Source organism: Falco rusticolus, chromosome 1 (genome assembly GCF_015220075.1).
Source record: "Falco rusticolus isolate bFalRus1 chromosome 1, bFalRus1.pri, whole genome shotgun sequence".
NCBI classification, from domain to species: Eukaryota; Metazoa; Chordata; class Aves; order Falconiformes; family Falconidae; genus Falco; species Falco rusticolus.
In genome coordinates, this window is record NC_051187.1 from 41636495 (window position 1) to 41660818 (window position 24324).

General features: G+C 47.8%; 1 protein-coding gene and 1 long non-coding RNA gene across 18 annotated transcripts in view; one reads left to right on the plus strand and one right to left on the minus strand.

Moving 5' to 3' along the window:
* Nucleotides 1-402: 402 nt before the first annotated feature.
* LOC119142876 lies at nt 403-24109 on the minus strand. 17 transcript variants are annotated; one of them, XR_005102495.1, is made up of 10 exons: nt 23964-24109; nt 23229-23286; nt 16950-17080; nt 14010-14075; nt 13318-13431; nt 12794-12997; nt 12258-12386; nt 11020-11129; nt 10307-10443; nt 403-7808 (listed from the first exon to the last, which is right to left on the minus strand). It is a non-coding gene; the product is annotated as an uncharacterized LOC119142876 (long non-coding RNA). The 17 variants fall into 17 exon arrangements; XR_005102482.1 differs by having other exon boundaries at nt 9576-10443; XR_005102483.1 differs by having other exon boundaries at nt 403-10443; nt 23995-24109.
* Nucleotides 21478-24324, plus strand: part of GALNT9 (polypeptide N-acetylgalactosaminyltransferase 9) — a 325628-nt gene continuing 322781 nt past the window's right edge. The window contains exon 1 of the mRNA XM_037376385.1: nt 21478-22563. The gene's annotated coding sequence lies outside the window, so the exon portion shown is untranslated. The remainder of the gene's footprint in view (nt 22564-24324) is intronic.

The window sequence follows — 24324 nt, forward strand, 5'->3', positions numbered from 1 at the left end:
TGAACAAGAAAGTATAGTGAAAATTTATCTCCCCAACTCTGGTTTAGGGTCTTAAACACCTAACTGTCCTCCTCTCTTGGATCTTAATTTGAAACCCATTATATTAGAGTGGATGGAAAATTAACCAAGAAGGGTTATCTAATCCTACACTGGGAGAGCAAAAAGTGCTCTGCTATGGAGACACTGAAAGATAAGACACAGCAGAACTTCAAAGAACTACTCTAGGGGGTACCAGCTTGGTATCAGAGACCCAGCTGAGGACCGATAGGCAAGTGTGTATCAAAGCACAGAGGGGAAACCCAAGGCGTAGTTTAGACCAAATGTCAGGGGAACTGTTTTAGGGAAGGAAAATAGAAATAAAAAAAGTGGTATTAATCTGTAGGCGTGTGATAGCTGGAAAGATACTCTTACCCTTACAGCTTTATTAGAGACAGCTTTTCTCGCAAACATCACCAAAAAAGGAGACCAGACAGTGCCAGCTATTTTCTACAGCAAAATTACCATATAGAGGACCACAGGGAAAATGCCTGAGACCGCGAACTGTAAACAAGCTGGGCCACTGGAAGGCTTAAAAACCAATGTTTTTTTAAAGTGCATGTTAAAACCGACTTTGTTTACTTAATTGCAATAGAACATTGTATTTTCCTTAAGAGAAAATTGAGAAAACCTGGAGGGTGATTCTGTGGTTTGCAATAAATAAACAGAAATGTGAAATTGAACACCACCCAAATTACAAAAGCTAAGTAGGTACATGAAACGCCCCCAGTGCAAACTTGTCACTCAAGTGCCAACTGTCAAGAGTTGGATGCTTTTCATAAAGCATAGTTTTAGGCTTTATCTTAATGTCAGTGCTTTGTTATGATTGACCTTCTTCTGGCTGGAAGCCCACTTGAACTAAACAATACGATTCTGTTCAGAGGCGGGCGAATAGAGAGAGCATTGTTACTTGGTAAAATGTCTTTGGACTGAATCCCAGATGGGAAGGAAGTGGTGTAATTACTGTGCTCAATGCAGAGCGCTGTAGGGGCACATAAGGCAACCGCTCCGCAGCGAACGAGGAGCAATCCTACACCTCTGCTCACTGTGAGACTCTAACAAGTGAGCAATTTTCATATTAGTTTTATTTGTTCTGCTTAAGCAAAAAAATCTGCACTTGACCACTGTAAATCAAAAATTCAAACCAGGCACCCTAAGCAAATAAGGGAAAAAGCTTCAAAGAGCTGGCTCAGCTCAGGGTGGCTGGTGGCCAGCGGTGAGCACAGCCACACTGAGCCGGTTTGGTTTCTTCTTTACCTGTCGAAGGTAAACCATATTCAGTTCCAAAGCCTGCTAAATTATCTGCTGATTACAACTCCAGTAAATACAGTCTGTGCTATGAAATGTGTCTGGTCTTAATGCTAGAATCTCTGCTTTTGACCTTGTCACAAAGTAACATATAAATGGCTTTTTAACGTGTGTAGTTATGATAGTATGCATTTCCCTGAGTGCTGTTTCTATTAAATAGCACAGGAAGCACATTCGTTACAAAGCTTTACCATATTGTGATGGGAGACTTCTCTTTTAAGTGGAAAATGAACTCGGTTACGCTGTTGTGATTCAGTTTTATCTTAAAAGCAGAGAAAGTGGGGAAGGTGAATTATTCCAGATGCTGTATCTACCCATTTGGAGGGATGCTTGTCACCATGCACAGCTCAGTCTTCACAGAAATGGGCAAAGGACATGGGAGGAATCATTGTTGCTATTTTGCAGAGAAGTAAGATAGACATACAGTTACTCACAGTCACTTGGGAGGCTTGACATAGCAATTGCACGCAGCCTCCCGAGATGCAATCCAGGTGCTTTTCTCTCCAGGAAAAGCTCCAGTTTGGACAAAGGCTGCACTATGCTGAGTGCCATTCAGAAATGGGATACAGGCAAGGTCCCCATCCCAAGAGGGAGGGAGACAGACAGACACGCATACACACACACAGAGGACAGAAGACTGTGAAGCACTCTGTGCAGGTTTAATTGTAGTTCAGGAGCTCTGCCTCGTGATGTAAGACATGCGAAGTGATGTGTGGCCTCACTTGAAGGATGTGAAGTGCAGCGTGTTCAGGCCTAATCTACATATCTAGGGAAGTTAGTAAATACATCCTAAAACATGCCTTTGCCCTGCTAGTCTTATGGGGCTTGATTCAGTTGAAAACCTGAACCGGGTGCTTCTCTAGCCACATCCCTGGGTTTTTTGGTGTTCTGATTAGTACTTTTGCTCCTGGTTTGTACCAGCCCCTGTGATGTCTTACATTGCCACGCTTGGTGTGGCTGATGGACTGAGTAGTTACGTTGATCATATGCATTAACATTTATCTTATATTAACACCAGGTTCTAGATATCCTTCAAAAATACATAAAAAGGGGTTTTGTAACCCTTGCCTGAGTCTGGCGTCAAATGCATCCTCTGACTCCTTAAGTTATCCGCTCCCTTCTGGTTGGAAACATACAGCAAAACCTGGAGGGGCTTTGCCCCATTTTTCTGCAGTCTTCATTAAGAGCTCCTCAGTCTTTAAACAAATTGCAGCCTGAATGGGTAAACTCCACAGAGGATGTGACCCAGTTGAAAAGGGCTTCCCAACCAAAATACTTTTAATCTGGCTGCACAAAAGGGTTGGGATCTAGTGAGCACCTACAGCCCTCCCCAGGGAAGAGGCCAAAGTGGTCATAACCTCACTTGGGAGGAAGATGTCCTGCCTCGCCTACAAGGTGTGACACATCTCTCCTCTCTTACGCTGACTCATTTGGTTTTGGAGAGGAAAACCATAGGTTTCTCATTTAAATAAAAGGCTCCCTGGGTCCCATTTGTTTTTCATGCAACTTTATACTCTAGAAGTAACATGGAAAAACTGGGAGTGCCATGTTTTGAATGGATGCTTTGTTTCAATGGGAAAGAGGCAGCTCCAGCAGTTTTCTGGATCCCTGATGTGTTTTTGAGTGGCGTCCAAAATTTGGGTCAGGAGAGACAGGAAGCCAGATGGGGATGTTTCTGTATTTTCTGAGTCAAATTGTTTCCCATGCCATAAGGAGTTTTAGTCACTGGAGAACCCAGCTGCAATGGAGTCAGAGCTTTTAATTCCTGTAATGCTGACAGATCTACCAGCCACCGTGTTGAAGACATGTTCTTGCCCGGTGGAGCAGACAGTGGTATCCTGTGTGTTTGGATGGGCGTTTGTTCCTGGAAAACTTCTGTGAAGATGTATGTGTGGTCCAGCAGGAGTGAAAGGTTTGGTGTCATATGCAGAAAGATGTATGTTTCCATGCATATGGTGATTATTTGAGGCAATCACTGACTTACTGCTTAGTTTTCCTTGGGGACCATTTTATCGTGATATCTGGTGTTTTCTAAAGGCCCATGGACTTAGACAGAGGAACTGGAAGCCAGCCATGGTGATCAAAATTAAATGGAAAAAATGCAGGTTTTCCGAATTTTTCTTTAGGGTATTAGTTTTACTGTAACAGCTTCACAGAGCTCGTCGTTGATGTGCACAGGGGCATTTTAGCAAGGAAGCATTCTACCGGCCTGGCTGTGTTTTATTGCTGGCGGAATTATTATTAGATTAGGGAGAGGGTTGCAGCTGAGGGAGGGGGAATTTCAGTGGGAGCTGGAATTTGGGTAGATCTGAAGGAGATGACTCATTGCTTGAACTGCTGCTGGTAACGAAATTGCTTTTGACGAGTCAGAGGGAGCCGCTGGCCCCCAGCACGCTGGTTATACCCACGGTGCTCAGGCTGCTGCTGGATGAAGGTAGGGAATCCAAAGGGCTCCTTCGTAGTTGCTGTTGCTTAGGCTGTACGTCGGTTATACTTGAGTAACGACAGGCAGAAAGTAAAGTCTGTTCCTAACAGCAGCGTTCAGGGCATTGAACGCTTCACTGGCAAATTCCGTCACCCAAACCAAAGACGAAGCTGCCTGAAGACGCTGCAGATAGCGAGCGGCTGGTGCATTTCAGGCCCATGCTGTGCCTTTCCTTGGGGCTGTGCTGCTGGTGGTGGTGCCCTGCGCCCGCGGGACCATGCTGTGCTGTGCCGTGCCGTGCCATGCCCTGCTGTGCCATGCTGTGCTGTGCCACCGGGTCATAGTTCAGCTAGCCCTTCCCCACTCAGCTGGGGCAGCTTCCCCACGTGTCTGCTGGTGCCTTGGCTTGGGCTTTGGTGGGTGATGCTAGGTTGGGGTGGGACCCCCCGATGGGCTGCGGGAGGCGAGAGGAGCAGCTGAGGGCTCTCCCATCTGTCAGCTGCCCAGGGGAAGAGTGGCCAGTTCTGGCAAATTGTCAGGATGCTGGAGGCTGGAAGCACCGATTCGGTGAAGACTTTCCAGAGCTTTGGAAGGCCACTTCCTGCTCCCTGTGCCTTGTGAGCGGTTCAGCGCCCAAAGCAGGGTGGATCCTCAGGGCAATGGGCCAGCAGGTGCTGCAGCCCCGGCGGCCTGGCCAGCAGCTCTCCAGGCACCTTCTCAGAGGGGCATCTGGGCACACCTTTGGGTGACCTGCTCCCACCCCAGGTACAGGATCTGCCACACATGTCCCAGGCAGGACAAGAAGGTGAAGGGCCAGGTCCAACAACGGGGGAAATAGTCTCTTGCTAGCACAGTCTCATGCAAAAGACGATGAGGTTTTAATTACCGTCCCCTTGTTTTGTAGTGGCCCATTACAAGCAGCTAAGTTCTTCTGAATGGAGAGCATCAGAGTGCAATTTTTAATTTTTTTTTTCTCCCTAACCTACTTTAACTAATTTTCAGGATGCTGGCAAATGACATGCATTATTTATACTGCTGCAAACCTCATATTTGAGATGAGAAATCCTACTGCCAGGCTTACTGCTTCTAATAAGCATTCCTTTCACTGCATTATCTCCTCGCACAGCCCAGGGCTGCTCTTGCCAGGGACCCAGCTGGTGTTACTCGATGACTTTGTGGCGTGGGGAGCCTGCCTGGTGTAGCGGATCTGCTAGCTCGTGCGTTGCTCATCAGCACAGATGCAGGCTCCTACACCAGCAGAAGGTGGGGGATGAGGCAGAGGCAGAGACCACCGTGGGACTGAGTGACAGAAGTCCTGATTTTCCATGACCTGCTGTCTTGTGTTGCTACTCGATCCTGTGCAACCTGAATTTACAATGCTTTCATCTTCCTCCCCCCCGCCACCCAGTCTGGATGACAACAGAAGGTGAAACAGGAGGACAGCCAGCGCAGCCCCTGGAACAAAACGCTCTGAGGTTCCTAAATCTGTCTCTGTCACACTGGATCAATTGCCAGGGCCTGCACTGCCACCTCTTTTTGTTCATTTGGAAGATAACTCATTCCTTAATCGCTGAAATGGCTTCTGACAAACCTCCCCTTTGAAAACTGTGCTCAAGGACACCACTTTTCCACTGTTTGCACAGTCAAAAATATTCTGGCGAGGATCCCCCCCCCCCCCTTTTATCTGAGGCAGCATAATAATATACCTTAGATAAACAAATTTATTCTTGGAGGGATGTTTATTAAGCACTGGCAATCCCTACAATAAATAATTTCTCGGGGAGGAAAAAGAAAAGCCAGACAAGTAGAAAGTAGGCCAAGGAAATGATGTGAGTGTGGGGGCTAAGGGGAGCGGTGGGCAGCGGGGCTGGGGCGGTGCTGTCTGCAGGGACCCCGCGGGGCCCGGGTGCCAGTGCGGCTCCCACCCTTGGGTGCTCACCTCCTGAGGGTTTGGGAAAAGCAGAGAGGTGGCACACGGCACAGGATTCCCCCGCAGGAGACACTTCTCAGACACGTCGTAGAGGGTCCCAAACAGCTAAGGCAGCACGGCCCCGGCGGGGTGGAGGGTCCCAGCGGTCAGGCAGGAGTGGGGGGAATCGCCCACCCTGGGCATCAGTGCAGGAGCCAAAGGCGGGTTCCAGGCAGGAGTGCGTCGTGGCAGTTTAAGACAGACATTTTTGTTTTCCGGTTTTCTTCAGTGAAAAGAAAACCACAACGCTTTCATTGTGGGTCAACTTGAAACATCCAGTAAAGTCCAAAACAAAATGTTCTGGTTTGGTTTGGAGTTAATGAACTCCTGCTTTTCCTCTTTCCTCTTCATTTGGGTGACTTAATGTGAGGGGAAAAAAAACCCAAAACAAAAAATGCCACTATCAAACTGAAAAGCCATGAAGTTTCTTTTTTGAAAATACTGAAGGTATACACTTCATCCTTCCCCAGATTCAGCTGTTTATTTGGCAGTGCCCTGCCATGCCGTGCCTTGGGCTCGTGGTTCGGCTGCCCTCTGAGCAGCAACCTGCCTGCCCCACTCCCCCTTTGCTTCACAGCAGCCATGCACCACCTTCATCTGCTGCTCACATCTTTAAAAATCAGTTTCTCAGCAAACATAGTATCTGTCAAACCTCTAGTCTTTTTTTTTTTTTTTTCTTGAATGAATACGCCGTTTTACTAGTAAAGAACCAACTTATGAAGTGACGTGTCCCAGATGACGTTGAAAACTCTGTGTTGGTTCCTGAGACTCGGTCCTCTGCCCTGCCTTCACGCAGCCCGTGCTCCTCAGCAGCTGCAGGCGCCAGTGCCTCGCTGCTGACCTGCAATAAAGAGGAGTAACTGCCACGTAACGGGGCTGCACAAGGGTGTGATACTCCAAGTGTGTGAGGAAGCTGGCTGAATTGCTTTTTCTTTGAGAAGCTACTCTGGTAAATGATGTCCATCGCGCAGCAGAGGCCAGTTCCGTGGGTTGATTTGGCCACCAAACACAGCCGAGCTCCAGGGAGGTTCTGGAATGTAAGAGGTGAAAAAGATCCTTTCAGCTTCACTGTTAACAACTGATGCTGAGGTTTTTGTATTCATTGGCTGAGGTTAGAGAAAGCTCCAGAAGGGTATGTTGGCCTGTGCATGGGAGAGACTGGTTACATTTCAGGCACAAGGTGTGAACTCCAAGAAGATTTAGATTAGCAAAAGCATGGCAGCACTAGGATATGCTCTCCCTGTGCACTTTGGGATGTCCAAAGAAGCTGGTGGGATACCAAAACCCCACTGAAATTTGTTGTTGCAGTAGGAGTAGGTCTTTCTGGAAGCTGAACCACAGCAGCTTGATCTGACCTTCTCGTGGGTGGCTCTAACCCTCTGCGCTGCACCTTCAGTAGGTGGGGGAAGCACATAGGCTGTTTCTGTTCAGGACGCTGCTTCAGGTGCTCCTTGGCCATCTGCTAGCTCTGAAGTTTGTTGGTAACAGCTGGGAAGTCGCTGACTGCAGTCTCAGCGTCATTGCTATGGCTCTTCCATCTGTAATGGAGCTTTGCTATCACCTGGTTTTCTGAGGAAGAGCCTGGATTTACCCCCGGTTACAGCAGGTCCATCGGAAGAGCCCCTGCAGGCAAGAACGGACAGACAAGTTGCTCTGACACTGGTGGAAACTAAATGCCTAAGCTTGAGGTACCAAAGGGAAGTGGGTTTGGCCAGAGGGAAAAATCCAGCTTTTCAAGGAAAGACGATGAAGCCAGAATGCTCGTAGCTGAGAGAAACGGACACGTGCTGACTGCTCCTCAGTGGATGTCAAATGCAGAGCAATTTACTTTATGCAAATGGTAGCTGGCAGCTCCCGTAGGTCAGGCTGGGACAGGTCCCCAGTGAAGGTGAAATAGCAGCTCCTGCTGCCTGCTCTGGTGAGTGGGCGGTCCAGGCTGCCCAAGTATCGCTGGTGATGCTAGTGCCCATGGAGGAGGGCTGTCCACCTCTGTGTGGATGCAGAGCAGTGGGAAGGCTGTTACTGCTGCTGAGACACCGCAAGCAATCTCAGTTCTGGGAGTGTTTTGAACTTTGAGGTATTGAGGTGGAGAGGGCAAGGAGAGAATCAGAAATGGAAAGAGATTAATTCTTGAAGCCTGTCTGCATTTTTTTACATAAATTCTGCTCTGCATCCGGACATGTAAGGCACAGGCTACAAAAATCCCTGTGTCTGCAGTAGGCAGAGCAGAAGATAAATATATATGGATGAATAAACAAGGCAAGTAATCCAATCTCATTGCTAGCATTCCGTTTCTGCACTGTTGCTCTAGGCAACCAGCTTGAGTGGGGATATTGTCTATAACCTTAAAAACTGATTATAGGCTACTTCACTGCCTCATACTGTCTTAAAGAGGATTAGAAGAGAGTGTAAAGCTGGCTTAGGCACTATGTTAACAAAGCCTCAAAGGCATCTGCAGATTTCCTTGTTCATGAAGTGATTAACTTATTTAGTAACTGTGAAAAAATGTGAACATTCAGGGAGCCAGGCTGGTAATAATTAAGAGCTGTAACCGCCATCGGAACCCGGCTGGGGCTGACAACTGGCTCTGCTTCAGCACAGGGCAGCTGGCTTTGCGGCGGAGGCACGGGGTTGTTTTCTGTTCAGGCTTGTACAGGTTCCTGCTGTTGCCTTCCAGCTGGATGGGAAGGAGCGTGCATGGTGGTGAGAGGTCCCCCAGGTGTCGGGGTGCCTGTCCCCGCTCTGCAGCACTGCCCTGCGCATTGCCATGCCTGCATCAGAGCCTTGGAATCCTGCACGCGGCGGCTGGGGCATTCTGCGGGAGCGGTGGTGGGTGTGCTGGGGCTGGGGCCTGCGCCCGCCGCGGGGGCACGCACCAGCGCTTTGCTTCCTCCCCCAGCTGCTTTGAAATTAAAGAATAAAAATGGCAATTAAAACCAACACCCTGACCCTGAGCTGAAGCTCTGGTTAAAGCGGGGTGCCGGCTGGCAGTAAGTGGAGGGTGAGCCAGTCTGGCTTTCGGTTCTTGACAGTGTGACAGCAAATGCTTTTTTTTGATGATGAGGGCAGCATGCTGAAAGGGCTGCAATGGGCCCTCGCCTCAGGTGATGCCAACAGGGAGGGAGAGGCGGCACTTAGGCTCCTGGAAGCCCCAGTGCTGTCCTAGCCCAGGGCAGCTCTGCGTTAGCTTGGCACTGGGATCCCATCAGCAGGCTGAACTGGGGCGCCAGTTCCTAATGGGGAAATCCCACAAGGCTGCGGCAGGAGCTGGCATTCCCCAGCTGTATGTTTGGGTAACGACTCATGGAAGCTCGTTTTCAGCTTTTGGGACCGGGGGCATTTGTGTCGCTCTGGGCCAGGTGGGCAGGATAACCTGTCTTGTGTGTTTGCCCGTGGACGGGTTCTGCTCCGGAACCATTGCGCATGGATCACTGGATTTCATGTGTTATATGTTCAGCCTAGGGCACTTTGTCTGACCACCTCAATGCATGCTCACTCTGATTTATGAGTGTCCCTCCACTCAGGTTGTGTTTGTGATTTAAAATAAAAGCAGGTTTCTTTTACACATTCACAAGAGAAGTCAAAGTACACAGTATGACTGGGAACAAGCATGTATCTCCTTGGTCCAAGAAAGGTATCTTTCTTAGTGGGCAAAGGTTTGTAATGCAAAGAATAAATACAGGGTAGACCAACTTTTCTGCCAGCCTCAAAGCTCTCATTTTTTCAGTCTGGAAGGTTAGAATGATCACAAGTCTCAAATAAGTCATATTTTAGGAGGAAAAAAAAAGTTCTTTCTGTGGCAGTTTACTGTTGATCTTTCCGAGATCACATCCTTACCTCCTCAGAAGTTTTATAGAGCTTGTCTGCTCCAGTCTTGCATAGTTTTTATGGATATCTGGCCACATCTTCTCAGATCTGTTTGCAAAATCATGTGCTTATTCATGACTTTTGCTTCACATACAGACTCCCTATAAACACATCCAGGACTTGTGTGACAAATCACTCGTTCCTCTAAGCGTATTTCTCAAGAGAGTCCTGGCGCAGGCTTAGCTACACTCAGAAATAATATTTGTACAGGTGATAAGCCATGACTGCACACTCATGTAGCTGAAGGGAGGAGAGCGTTAATAAAAACGTCTGATTGTGGCCATCAATATGCCGTATGGTTTTAAGTATTTGCTCTATATGTGAAGGAGGTTTCCTCTTCCACTTGCTAGCACGGTGCCAGCTGTAAAATCTTCCTTCCCTTCTCAAAAACGATGAGTAGCGGGATTTCACTTGCCCAGCTCAATTGTCTCATCAGGGCTGGATGTCACAGGTGCTGAGCACGCTGACTGTGACAAATAAGGCTTTTTAGAACTGATAATATACAAAATTATTGGGTACTGCTGGTTATCTTGGCTTGTATCTATCCTGAAAGTCAAACAAGTAGTTTGAAATAATGCCAAAACCAGGCCTTTGACTTCAGCGTGTTCTTGGTTTGTGAAGATATTTGAATATCACAGGGATGAAAGATCCTGAAAGTGAAGATAAACCCCGCCAGCAGTGCTCCTGGTATGGATCCTGACCTGGATGAGCTGCATGAACTCTTCTATTGATGCATGGCACATACTTCACACTCCGAACTTCAAGTTTTTGCCCCAAGTCAACGTTTTGTCATTTAATGAGATGGTTTCACGAATTCATACAGAATTTCCATGGAAATCTGGATTAATAATGGAAGAAATGAGGAGATAAGAGAGAAAAGAGTGTCTTTTTAGCACGCTGTAGTTAAAACTCAGGCTCTTTACCATTCCAAGCCTACATGCCTGTGAAGTGACAGGGAGCTGGGAGCAGTGCCTGCAGAAGGGAAAACAAGCGCTCCACAGAAAGAAGTAACATGGGAACAGTTTCAATCCCAGAATGGTTTAGAGAGAGGGAACTCAAGGCACCGTGTTGGATCACTATGGGGTGGTGCATGAGGCCTGTTAACAGCCCACGAGCTTTCTGCTAGTGGACAGAAACATGTTTTGATCTCAGAAGAGTAGAACGGCACTTCGTGTTTTCCATCTCTCCACTGGTTCTCCTGTCGTTGCTTCAGCCCCAGATAAGGGGTGGGATCTTCAAAGTCACACAGCCTTGACCTATCCACTTTGTCACCAAATTCAGCTCAAATATTGCAAATTCTGCCTGCTTTTCTATTTCTGCCTTTCCCAGGGGAAGGGAATTCATGAGAGTTAATGGAAAGGCAACGCTGTTGGTTTAAGGAAAACAATTAAGAGACCTGTGTGTGCTTCCTTACCTAGCTTCTCACAGAAAAATAGGTGCTTTCAAATGCTGCTCCAGTGTTAACAGCTCTTCTGAATCTATCATTGTAGCTACGTGTGTTTTGTTCAGCATCTCTGGAAGAAACTGAAGTAGCATCTTATGGATGAAGAATCTCCATTTTAACCTCTACAAATGTCAATTGTTCTAAACCTATACACAGCACTTAGCAGCAGGGCTTACTCACCAATTATTAACTGCATCCCTTGCTAACTTGAAAATACATTCTCAGCAAGTGTTGGCTGGAAAACAGCTTAAGTACTTAGTAGTGGTTCCAGTCCTATCTGGTTTCTTCTTCTCCTCTCCTTTTTCTTGACCCACTGTGCATTAACAGTTTTCCCATAATTATATAATTTTATCCACTTCCCAGCAGACCAGAAATACTTCATATGTTTAGTGGCTCCCAGGGTATGGCATGAATTCATCTGGATTAGTTGATCCTCATCTTTAAAAACCCTATGGTAGGCAAGGTGTCAGATTTTTCTATCTTGATTCGTGGGACCTGTATTTATGTGCAGCGAAAACTAGCCTGCTCCTTTCGCGTGTGCCTGGGTGATGCCAAAATACAATTGCTAGTTGGGTTTGGTCTAAGAGGTGACTTGGCCCTGAGAGATTTCATATCTCACAATCTGCTTTGTGAAGTCGTGTCCCTTAGGTTAATTTGTTTAGGATTCTGCTGGCATCCAGCAGCAGCGGGTACTGGCATGGGAGCTGGTGGGAGGAGTGCTCACACCAGGTAAGGTACTCCGAATATTGCCTGAGGAAGCGGTTTCAGCCCAACGCCCGTGCTCATTTTCAAGGAAACTCCTGTGAGCAAGCAGAGCCCTCACTAAGGAGGGAAGCCTAACTGCAGAATGAAATACCCAAGAGCTGCACTGCAATGTCTTACTGCACGTACCCTATGGCACGTGTTCCCTGCTAAGACCTACACCAGAGGGGCTGAGCTAGGTGCTGCAAGGCAGAACGTTTCTCTGGACGTCGGTGGTGGCTGTTACACATGCAGATGTCTGAAGAGCAAGAGCTCCTTGTGCCAGGGCTGCTCAGCAGAGTGAAAACCCAGCAGCCTTTACGTCTGTCATCGCAAGAGTCCTGGTATATCACTTCAAGCGTGGTTCAAAGCCACATTTTTAATGAATGAATAATCTTTTCTCTTCTGCTCTTTCTAAACTGATAGCTCCTCAAAACATGAAGGGGAGAGGCAGAGAAATTGCTTACCTTCCAGCCAGAGGGCTGACCAGCAGGTCCACAGTAGGAGGTTGGCTGGTTGGATGTGCCACTGGCCACTTGGGCAGGGAAAGAGATCCTGCTCTTTCCCTTCAGGAAAAACACACGTGCTCCCTCCACCTGCAAGGAGAATAGCTGTGTGAACCATTTCATCCCTTCCTCCTCCTGGGCGTCATTTTTGTTGAGTTTTAAGCCATTCCACAGCTAAAACTCAGCTCCCACCCGTCCATGCTGTCCTTGGGACGGAGCTGCGGGGGGAACTGGGTGCCTTCCAAAGCAAACCCTCTGCCCCCATGGCCCAGCTGGGCTGCAGTAGCTGTGGAGGGAGGGGCGAGGGGGGGGAGCATTGGAGACATCAAGATGAATTTTGGTAAGCACTGGCAGCTCCTCTTCGGGGAGGAGCTGGTGCTCCTCCAGGTACGCCCCTCGATCTGTGCATGGTGCAGCATGTGGGAAAGGGTTAAAAAAGATAAACCCCACCAAGCAGTGGGGAATGAATGAGGGTGCTGGGTACAAATGTCACCTACATGATCCACACTGGTGGCTGTGACATCTCTCTGGCTTTGGGCTGTTCCTGGCGGTCTCCGGGTTCCACCTGCAGGAAGGGGCTGTGAGCTGCCTTGGGTTGATCCTTCCCCTCAGACCCAGGGGTGGTCTTTCAGCAGAAGTCATGGGAGCATTTTCTCATTTAAATAGCTTAACAGAATGGTGCGGTATGAAAAGTAGTCTTTCTGTAGAAAGAAGTTGTGTACATTGCTTGTGTGACTTTCAGAAATGCTTATGTTCATTTACACAGACTGTAAAAGGTGTTTTCACAGTAACATTAGCCTGAAAGGGATCTCTTGGGTCATGAAATCTGGTTCCTTTACTGCTGTGCAAAATCTCTCTTATGAACTCGCCACAGAGTGAATCCCTGTATTTTCCTTGAATGTTCCATGGGAAATAGCTACAATAAGAATATTTAGTTGGCACTTTCTCTTTTAGCCATTATTTCATCTCTTATGCATGCTGTCTTTATTCAGTATTCCTCGACACCTTTATATTTACTCACTTGTAAGCTGTGACAGCTTCTCAAGGAAACAAGTTATTTCAGTAGCTGGGGTATATTTCGTGGTTGTAGTCAACACCGAGGCCCAGGATCTTCAGGCTGAGAGTCACCCATCATCTGTTAGTGGGTAAAAGAATCTACTTTCATGCCCCAGGTGTGCAGGGATGGAGGCCTGGATTTTTCCCAGCCATAAGAGACATTTCATGTGGCATTGGGCAAGTCATTCAATTTGTTTTTATAGCATATTGCGGTCTTTATCTGTTTTTCTCAGCTAAGAACGAGTTCTTTAGGACAGAGGATTTCTTCCTGTGTTGATGTGTAGTTGTGCCATAATTAGGGTTTCTGGGTATTGCCCTAATTCCCACAATAACATCACCAAGTTATGCTTGAATAAATTACACATCATGGATATTAAATGCTCAGCTCAGTTTCAGTGCAAAATAAAAAGCTCAAATGATGGTAACTTAAACTGGCAATAAAATAGCCAGCATTATGCTTGTAAATACTTAATTTGCAAATGTTTAGAGAATTAGGCACCTGCTATAAATCCTTATCGTGGGCTTTGCACCCTGTTGGCAATCGGTGAGCTATATCTCACTTCATTATGCATGAATGTGTAATTTTCCAAAAGCATAAATGCGGCCTCCAAGGGCATGCACATTAATAGTGTTCGAATGAACCAATTTGTTCCTTACCCAATGTGTTTATCTTCCAGCTCTTCGTTGCGAGTGCCAGTGGAAAGGTTAATGGCTCACAGTTCCCTGTCAAATGATGCACTGATTTAACCTCCACAGTGTTTGGATTTTTCATTGTCTTTAGCCTTTAGCATGTAGAACGTTAATAGCTGCATCGTGTATGCTGGCGGGGAAGTGAGAGGGTCGTCTTTAAATTATGGCACATGTCTGGCATTAAATGGGATCCTGGTTCCCTCTCGCTTGTTGTGGCCCTGGTTCATGGGGTACATGATGCTGTGGGAGCACTTGTGCCTGCTACAGCCAAGTCTTTGTGCTGTTTTAGACACACTAATACCCTTTGGAGCAGCTGGGTCTGGTCACCTGCCAGAAGTCAAGCAGCTCCCAGCTGAATCCACGCACAGCATTCCCAAAGTCACTGGGAATACCTGGGCAGGAGTGAAAGGAACATACTGCCTGAAAGGCAGTCCAGTCTGTCGGAGGGGATGGAGCATTAGCTGGAGCAAGACAGGTGCTGCCCAGGATGGCAGAGCCACCACAGCACAACTAGTTCAGGTTAGTTTACAAAGTTTTTTATGTCAACCAAGCTTAATTTTGACAAACTGTAGGGCAAACCATGTGTTTGAAAAAGAAATCACATGCAAAATTTTGCCCAGTTCTGGTGAAAAAGCAAATGAGACGTGCTTGTCCCCCACTAAGATATTGGTGTTTTATAAACCCAGACCTTATCATAAATCAAGAAAGGAAAGTCCAGATAAAGAGCCCACAATCAAGCCAGGAGACTTCTCCTAGGGTTGACTAAAATAATTGCTGCTGTCCATAATTTTTGAAGAAGCAGCCACCTGAAAGCCACTGTGAGGACTACAAATACAGCCATATTCCCCGTGAACCCAGGAGGGGAGGGTCTCAGTGCAGTCTGGAGGAGCTGAGAAGGCATTTAGAAATTATGCTGTCAGGAGAAGTTATCCTGATGCTCAGGGGTGTCAGGCTGAAGCTCTACCGAAATTAGTATTCAGCCTTTCCAGAAATGAAGATGTTTCTTTAGGTGCTTAAATACAACTGCAAAGGTGACATTTTCAAGGCAACTCAAGCGAATTAGGAACAGAGCCATGCTCAATGGTAACGAGCCTCCTTAGGCACCCAAATTTGAAAACTGCAGCCAAATTAGATATGCTCCAATTATTATTATTATTTGCTACTTAACAGCTGTTGTTGAAGGCTCAGGACAGCTTTGTGTTGGATGCTATGAATATACATAAGAAGAAAAAAAAATAACCTGAAGGCACTTAAAATCCCTGCCTGAGAGACAATGAATAAATGCGGCTGGGCTGGGAAACCAGAGGTGATGGGAAGATAGCTGTGAGACATTGGAACAAGTCTCCAAAGAATTCAGAGTTGTCTAAATCTGGGCTCTGACCTATTGCAGTGAGTAAGTAGCGTTAAGTAGGCAGGAATGGCTGCCTCTGAGCCAAAGGAATATTTATTTCTAAGCTTGAGTAATAATTCCAGCGGTGAGTTTTAAAGGGAATAATCAGGCTACAGGTACAGGAGTGGGATGAAAAGCTGAACAGCAACCATGCAGGCTCCCTCTTCCTCCTCTAAACCTTCTCTCCCTTTATTTCCCTGCTGTCCACTTGCTGTCTTACTCTGGAACTGGAATGAAAACCTCAGTGTATCTAAGTGCAGCCTTGCCCCTGGGTGAGGGGATGGGTATGTCATCAGGGATCTGTCAGAGTCGGTAATGTTTCCCCTGCAGCCCCAAGCTGTGCCGTAAGATCTAACATTTCTGTCTGAATTATCAGCTAATGCTCTGACAAATTGCCTGTGATTTTTTTTTTTTTTTTCTCCCCGAGTGGATGTGTCTGGTCTGCAGATGAGGTAACACCATGGCCGGGGTGCGGTGGCTGGGGGTCTCCAGCTGGGCACGGCCATCCCGCCTGGAGCTGAGGGTCTCCAGCCGGGCACGGTCATCCCACCCGGAGAACACCAGTGGCATCACCCACACCAGCAGCATGGCCCAGGCTGGAGGCCGGCGGTCCCAGCCTTGGGGCTGTCCAGCCACACGCCCACAGTTTGGAGAGACCCACTGACATGACGGCCAGAAGCGGTGGGGTGGGAAGTCCAGGACCTGACGGGGAGTTTGGGTGGCAGGGCTGCAGGGGGGCTGCTCTAACTGAGCGGCTGGGGAAACAAAACTGGGTGGGTGTCAGCACTAACTGTGCTGCTAAGATGGCTGGCAGTGCTGGATTATTTATTTTTTTTCTTTTGGAAGAAAACAGCTATTTGTAGCCTGGTCTCAGGCACCGAGGCCACCACAACTACCAGGCAATTTTGCACTTGTAAAATGAAGTAATCTTCAGGAGGAAAAACTGTGCGGAAGGTGCTGCAGAGAGGCACCCAAGGGATTTGCGTCTCTGGCCACGAGATTCAAACCCCTGTTGAACTAAGCAAGCCACCGCCATCGCCTGCCTCTTCTCAGGCTGCCTGAGCGCCGAAGCAGCTGTTTGTGTACTGGCTGGAGAAGTGATTTTCCTTGAAGCATGAGCTGCTTTTTAAACACTGTGGGTGTAGTGACAGTCTGTGATTCTGATCATGAAATAAGATCGTGGATAGGGAGAGGCAGGAGAAAGGCTCATCTGAGCCGTCCTCATCAAGATTCACATTAGCTGTTGCAAGTCCCTTCTCCATCGGCTGGGGGGCCATGCTCTGCCCGCCCCCCGGCCTCTCCCTGCCGCCTCTGCTGGTGTGCAGATCCCTGGCAGTGGAACACCCTTTGCTCCTGCTGCTGCTGCTGCTGCTTCTGCCTGGCACAGCCCTCCCAGCCCCTCCGCAAAAGGCTTTCCAGTCTATTGTGAATTCCAGCTGAAAACACGCTTTGCCCAGCCCTTCCCCTTGCCAGTTATTAATTGACATGGTAATACTCTCAGCTCTGCTCTGACATACCTGGACATGCAGCAGCACTGCCATCCTCCTTCAGGCTGAGAGTTCTGGTCTCCCAAACCCATTTGTCATCAGTAGGCTTTGGGTGCTGAATTCCCTCAGGCTCCCTTGGCAAATTCCAGTCTTTTACAGGACTGTGGAGTAGTAAAAGCAATTTGGGATCTGTGACACTTTCTACTGCATTCTCTAGGGGTACGTCTAAAGGAAAATCAAACCTCTGGGAAGACAAGAGCTGTGGGACTAGACATGCACACCGTAATGACACCAAGGTGCCTGGCAGATGGGCGGTGTCACCAGCCAGAAATGCTCCGGAGCAGTTCTGGGAAGCCAAATGACTAAAAGGTAGAGATATTTATAATCTTTCTCAGACATCCATATAAACATGCACAGCAGTTTAGAAATGTGGTTCTGGACTCTTTCTGGGCAGTCTCAGGCTAGGCACACTGCTCTTTTATTGCATGCACTGCAAAGATTTAAAGAGGGAGGGAAGGAAGAGGAAGGAGAGACAAAGGGCTTTGCAATCTACAGTATTGAGCTTAAAATAATTATTAGTCGTAAGTAATGAAAACAATGAAACTAGTTATCAATATTTGGCAATTGATATGTAATATACATAATGAAATTATAAAAATGGAAAATAGTTGTAGAAATTACCATTTCTTATTAAAAATATTTTTTCACCTGAAATCCCTGATGGGCTAGATGTAACATTTGAACTGCCCAGAATGAAATCCCTTTTGTTTTCATGTAGCGGTATATGTGTAGAGGGCACGTAGATAAAAATCTTTAAAGCCTTGGAAGACAGATTGCGTTTTCAATAGACTGGAGATTTGGTAGTTACTAGATACAGCAAAGGCCACCTGAACAGATGAAGGGAAATGAATGGGTCATTGATTCCAGGAGTCCCTGTGTGTGGCCAAGGTTTGTCTAAATATAGAGATAGTGGATGGCGTGAGCTTGAGACTTTGATGCTTCTTTAGGGCAGCTGCATCCTTCCCGAACCCCACGTGCTGGGACCCTCATCTGGAGGTAGACCTTTGGGGAGCCCTACCATGGGTCACTGGTGTGAGCCAAGGTTTCTAGAGAAAGCTCTGAGCTGGGTTTGTTGGTGGGTTGGTTTTTTTTTTTTCCTTTGGAGAAAATATTGTCTTTTGCTTGGCTGGAGTGTCCAATTGTCCCTGCTCTAGGGGAAGGCAGAGCTGCTTGGATGAGGTTGGGAACTGAGTCAACAGGTAACTGCCAGCGTTGGTAAGCAGTGCTGTTACTGCCCGTTCCCTGAATCCAAGCGTAGAGCAAGAGGGGTAATGCAGGGGCCAGTACCCAGGTGTTGGGATACAGAAGCCTTAAGAATTCTGAGTCATGAACACTTACAGAAATCTTTTCTTGATTCTGCTACCTACTTTCACACTAAGTTAGTGTAGGCAGAAATGCAATAAAGAATTTGCCAAGTGCAATACATTAAGGCTATTTCTCTTGCCATTAAAGTTTCATGTAAAAAGTTCCACAGACAGGTCTTGGTCCTATTTATAGGTATCTTTCTTGCCTTCAACAATATTATTAAACTCTTTTGTTATAGAAAGCTAGTCTGAAAATGAGCCGACCTGGTAAATAAAACATAATGCTTGCTTTTGCTAGCATACTTATCTCCACAGAGCAATATACCGAAGAATATTTTCCCCATATGTTTTTGTCAATGCATTATTGCATATGCCTATTTAAGCAGTAAAGCAGTTCTGACCACGTTCTCACAGCACTTGCTTTTCCTGTTGATTTGAGGGGGGGGATTACGGAAGCCATGAGCGGGCAGCGCTGGGTAATTCCTGACCCTAAAGTCCAGGAGGGACGTGCAGGGGAGAAGGGAAGCTTATGCCCCATATATTCTTAGGCAGCCCAAGGGTCTGCTTGGGGTCTCATGCCTGTGAACCGACTCAGGGCAGGTGCTGGGAGAAGCTGTTTGGGCTGCGGTGTGTGCGAGGCAGTGCGGCATTTGCACCCACCCCACAGGAGCAGCCTGGCTGGGTGCCTTGGTGGCAATGGGGCACTGAGGCCACCTCTGTCCCATCCCCTGGCACCGAATCCTCTCCCTGCCTAAGGCAGCGCCTGCAGCTCCGGCCCTGTCCCACTGGGAGCTGCGGGAGGGCCAGGCGCCAGGGCTAGTGCTCCCGTGGGATGGTGCAGCGGTGGAGGCGTGAGGCGCGATAGAGGAGGGCAGCCTGAGCCTGCAGTGCTGGGGGGCACTGGAATGGGATGGGAGACCTGCAGGGGCAGGGCATGGGGCTGTGGTGCTGGCCATGCTTGGATGTGTTGGCCATGTAGAGCTGGCGTTAAAAGCATGAGTCTTTTGGGATAGACTGGGAAGAGGAAGTGGAAAGCAGGTTTTGGAGGGGGTAGATCACTGTAGAGGTGCGTTTCCAAGTATGCCTTGGATTATCCTCAAAGACTGAAGTTATTTCTGCCCTTCACCAGCTTTGCTGAGCAAGATATGTTATTGCTTCCACCATATCCCAATTTTTCCTCCAGTTTGAAGAGTCACCCTACAGTATCTGCTACAATGACACATGCTACCAAAGAGGAAAAAAAAAGACTTCAAATGCTTGTTAATTATTTTAACTGTTAATCAGGGTTCTCTGCTCCGTATTACTAACAAGGCAAATTAAAGCAGGAGTCTGTGGTGCCCAAAAAACATCAGCTCAACAAAAATGAAACGGTAAACAAAATGCCCCCCTTTCTGTGTCTTGTTCTCCTCTGGCTGTGCATCAGTAAGGCCTAGGGGGGCTACCCTCCTCCCGGTGAGGGCACCTGTGTGGTCTGTGGCGCTGTGGGGAAGATGCTCCTGTGCTGTGGGTTGCCGTTCTGTACCATGCGCAGCCCTGTGCGCCGCGGTGGGATGCTATAAGCCAGAGACTGGGTAGCGTTCACTGCACTGTGACTTTATACACATTCTGACCTGGGTTTTGACTCCTTTCTCCTTTTCTAGGCCATTCTGAACAGTGGCATTCTGACATGAAAATGAGTGCAGGCTGGCAGCTGAGTGAGCGCTCAGTCACCCTGTCTGTGGAGGCAGTTCTTCTTTTAATGGGTGAACCAGTCTTAACCCTGGTTCTGGGTTCTTCTTCCAGTTCGTGTTTGTGTATTTGGTTTTCTTTTTCCACTGTCTGGTCTGGAGGTTCTTTTGGATGTGAGCATTTAGGTTTCAAAACTGAATCCTACTGTGTGGCCAGGACCTTTATCAGCTGTGGCTTCAAACTGCCTTCAGACCCTTACAAGTACTGCTGCTATGCTAGCCTGATCGGAGCATCTCACCCCCTTGCTTCTGCTAGCTGGCCCAAAATACATTTAAAATGTTGTTTCTATTGATTGTTTGAAAAGCTGTTAATGCAATGTTTGAGGACTTTTTATTTGCGAATGAAACAAGACAGCAGACTTGGGTATCTGGAGCTATCATCAGTCCTAGACTCCCCTGGTGACTGCTCCCGAGGGTGTAACCCGGGCAGGTGTGGAGAATGCCTTAGGGCTGTCTGTAGCAAAAATACAGAAATCCTTCTGCAGAAATAGCCAGTAATTGTCAGTACTTGTGATCCTAATTTTCTCTACTCTCCAGACATTTTTCCCACAATTATGCATGAAAAATATTATCTTTAGTATAGTGGATAGTCCATAAAAGGCAGACTTTTATCAGCTCGTCCAGCTTTTTATACCAGGAAGGCATTCTGGATACCTTTGAAGTAAGAAACCAGTAAGAGGTTTTGGTATTTTTCTATGTTTATAATATGTATTTAGTAGCTGTCTCCAAGATGTTTGAAAACAAAGTTCTTTCTCTGCTTATTAAGCTCCTTCCTTGATCTGACAAAGTGCGGATAGTCTACTCCTGCTGCTCTCGCCTGGCAGCTTCAGGAAGCGTGATGGAGTATGTTGACTCTGGAGTTACTGGAATGGAACCAGATGGGGTAGATAAGGTACCTTATCTCCCAGGGGCCGATATAAACAGCCTTGCTGCAGCATACTCCAGCTGTGGGTTAGGGTGGGAGCTGGGCAGGGATGGCTTTTCCTTGCAGGTTGCTGAGCTTTTTTGTTTCTCTTAGTTCCGTCTGTTCAGTTCCTTACACCAGTGGTTTTCGGAGATGAGACATGAGTATACACAGACCCCTCCTATGTTGTCAGTTTTGGCAGAACTGCGGTTCTTTGGTTCCTCTTGTGTTTAAGATTAAATCTGAACTTGCTTACAATTATCATAGATAATAATCCCACTGGCTTTCCTGGGATTTATGCCTGAATTCAGGGAATTCAAAAGCAGAGGTACGTGTGCCTGTGTTGACCAGATTTTCTTGAACTCCTCAATTACGTATGGGATTCAAATATGGGAGGATCAAGGGCTCTTCCTGCATTTTAAATTCCACTGGGAGGAGCTGAGCCAGCCTGGGAGAATAACACCCTCCAAGAAAAGCAAGCCTGTTGCCCAGCTCTGCTGGTTTGCTCTCCCAGATAATCAGCAAGCGATTTAACTAGTTGCAGCTCTTTAAATAGTTCAAGACAAGGAACCTCCCTCAGAAATCTATGTTTCAGTTTATATCCAACGAATGTGTAGATTGTATGATATTTTTACATTCAGAGCTTTCAAAAGCTCTCATAACAGGAATTCCCAATACTGCAACCACTCTGTGACCAGAAAGGATTGCCCTTTACTAAGACACAGTAGAATGAAAAACCTGTCTGCTGGAGATTAAATCCTCTACTAGTTTGTGTGAACTCAACACAAATTAATCACATTTTAGCTCAGCTGGAAAGATATCCATGAATTATGTTCCTAGCTAAATGCATAGGTCTACGCCTATTTTTCAAAGGCACAGCAGAAAACTGCTCTAGGTGACTCACTTACAAATTGAGCACGTTATTTTCAGTACTGCTTCGTAAAGAATGAAGATAAGAACTAGAGAAAATGAAATTGGCCAGGGAGGGAAAGTGATCTCCTGTTAGGTGAAGCTTTGTCCCCATTACTTTTTCAGCAGTGGGTCAATGTGGGTCGTGTCCCGGTGCAGCTAGTGGCAGGCGTTCTGGGAAGCCAGGGCAGGGGAAGCACCCTTAGCTGGTCCGTACTGGTTTATCAAATGCTCTGTTTGTGTGTATTTACACTGTACTTCTTGTGACCTGTGCACAGTGTTAGGATGAAGGTGAACTGTGGATACTCCAACACCAAACAGAGTGGAAAACAGAGAGGAACTGGTGTGGGGCACATGAGATGTGGTGGCCCCATGGGTAGATGCTGAGATTCCCCTCAGTGCCTTGGTCAGGTGCCAGTTTACTGTGCTTTGCTGCAGCAGTGTGAACTATAGCTCTGTGTAGAGAGGATTCCACCTGACTCCAGCCACATCTCTCTGGAGAAGCCACTTGGCAGTGTCTCTCTTTATGAATGCTAAGTGCAACCTGCTGCTACGTGCCAGGCAGGGATAGGGACACAGCATTCAAGGTGGAGCACTGAACACTGTCTTCTTGACTAGTGCATCAGTGCCATCATCAGGGTGGCTGAAAAACAGAAGTTCCACATGAGTAACTGTTGGTATCCACACTGGAACAAAACTGGAATAAAGTTCCTGAAACGACTGGAAGCGCGCCTTTCAAGGTAACCACACAGCTGGCAAACAGGCGAGTTGGCTGGGAATGTGAGAGGCTGGGTTCAGACCCCTGCACTGGGTGCTAGCTGATGCTTTATTGGGTTGGACCTGGGAAATAGCTATGCTTCTTTGCCGAACTTCAGTGAATTAATTGTTCTGTGTAGAAATGACATTTTCATGCTAGAAGAAAGTATGTGAGGAGCTTGAGCTTTGCACCAGAGAGGTCCCAAGGAAGTAACTGTGTGGCTCATCTGCAAGTATTTCTGAATTTACAACTTCTCTCAGCCCCCTGTACTTGATGGGATGAAGCAAAGACCAAAAAGCAACTTACTGTGTTCTGCAATAGCTCCGTAACTACAGGGAGTGCACTTCCAAATACGGATACAGCAAAGTTACAACCATTAGAGTTATAAAAAGAGCCTACAGCGGCATCTAATCTAAATCACATCTTGAAAGATCAATCAGTGATTGTCCCCATCATCAGTGCTAACGTCTCACTCTGAGTTGCTTTGACGCCAGAGATAAGCCTGGCATAAGAATCACAGATCTGAATTCAAATAGGGGAATCAAGAAGTTATTTCTAGCTTGATTTTCCCCTCAATCTGAGCTATGGATGTATTTATTAGAAACTCATTCCCAGTTTCCTTGGCGGTAGCTCAGGACCCCTGCTGACCTGATGTGCTGTTCATGCTTCTTGCTAGGGCTTAGCCTTCAGAAGGTTCATCAGCCAGCTGAGAAGGTTAAAACAACAACAGAAAAAACCCATCGGAGACACTGGCTGTCGGCGCATGTCTGCCCGGTGTGCCTGCCTGAGAGGCCACCTGCTGCGCTCCTGCCCTGAGCGTGCGCAGTGGCACCCACTGCCCACTGACACCCACCACCCACTGACACCCAGCACCCACTAACACCCACTGCCTGCTGACACCTGGCACCCGCTGACACCCACTACCCGCTGACATCCACCGCCCGCTGACACCCACTGCCCGCTGACACCCACCGCCCACTGACACCCAGCACCCACTAACACCCACTGCCTGCTGACACCTGGCACCCGCTGACACCCACTGCCCGCTGACACCCACTGCCCGCTGACACCCACCACCCGCTGACACCCAGCACCCACTAACACCCACTGCCTGCTGACACCTGGCACCCGCTGACACCCACTACCCGCTGACATCCACCGCCCGCTGACACCCACTGCCCGCTGACACCCACTGCCCGCTGACACCCACCGCCCGCTGACACCCAGCACCCACTAACACCCACTGCCTGCTGACACCTGGCACCCGCTGACACCCACTACCCGCTGACACCCACCGCCCGCTGACACCCACTGCCCGCTGACACCCACTGCCCGCTGACACCCACCGCCCGCTGACACCTGGCACCCGGTGACACCCACTACCTGCTGACATCCACCGCCTGCTGACACCCACTGCCCGCTGACACCCAACGCAGCCCTGGTGCCCCGTGGGCTGCCCTGCACGGGGCACGACGGACCCCGGGTCGGCCGGGACCCCACAGTGCTAGGCTGCTGGCAGCACGCACTGTTCCCTCAGGGGGCCCTGAAAAAGAAAAAGTTAATATATAACCGCAAGCACAGAAAAGTTACTGAGTGCCTGTGCTGTTGTTTATACATTTAGATACTGTGATTAAATTACATACATAATGCATAGTGTTTGTAATACATTATTAATAATAATAATACTGTCTTGTGTTATTCGGCTAGAAGAGGCATGCTCCGAGTGATGGTTCATTGGTCTATT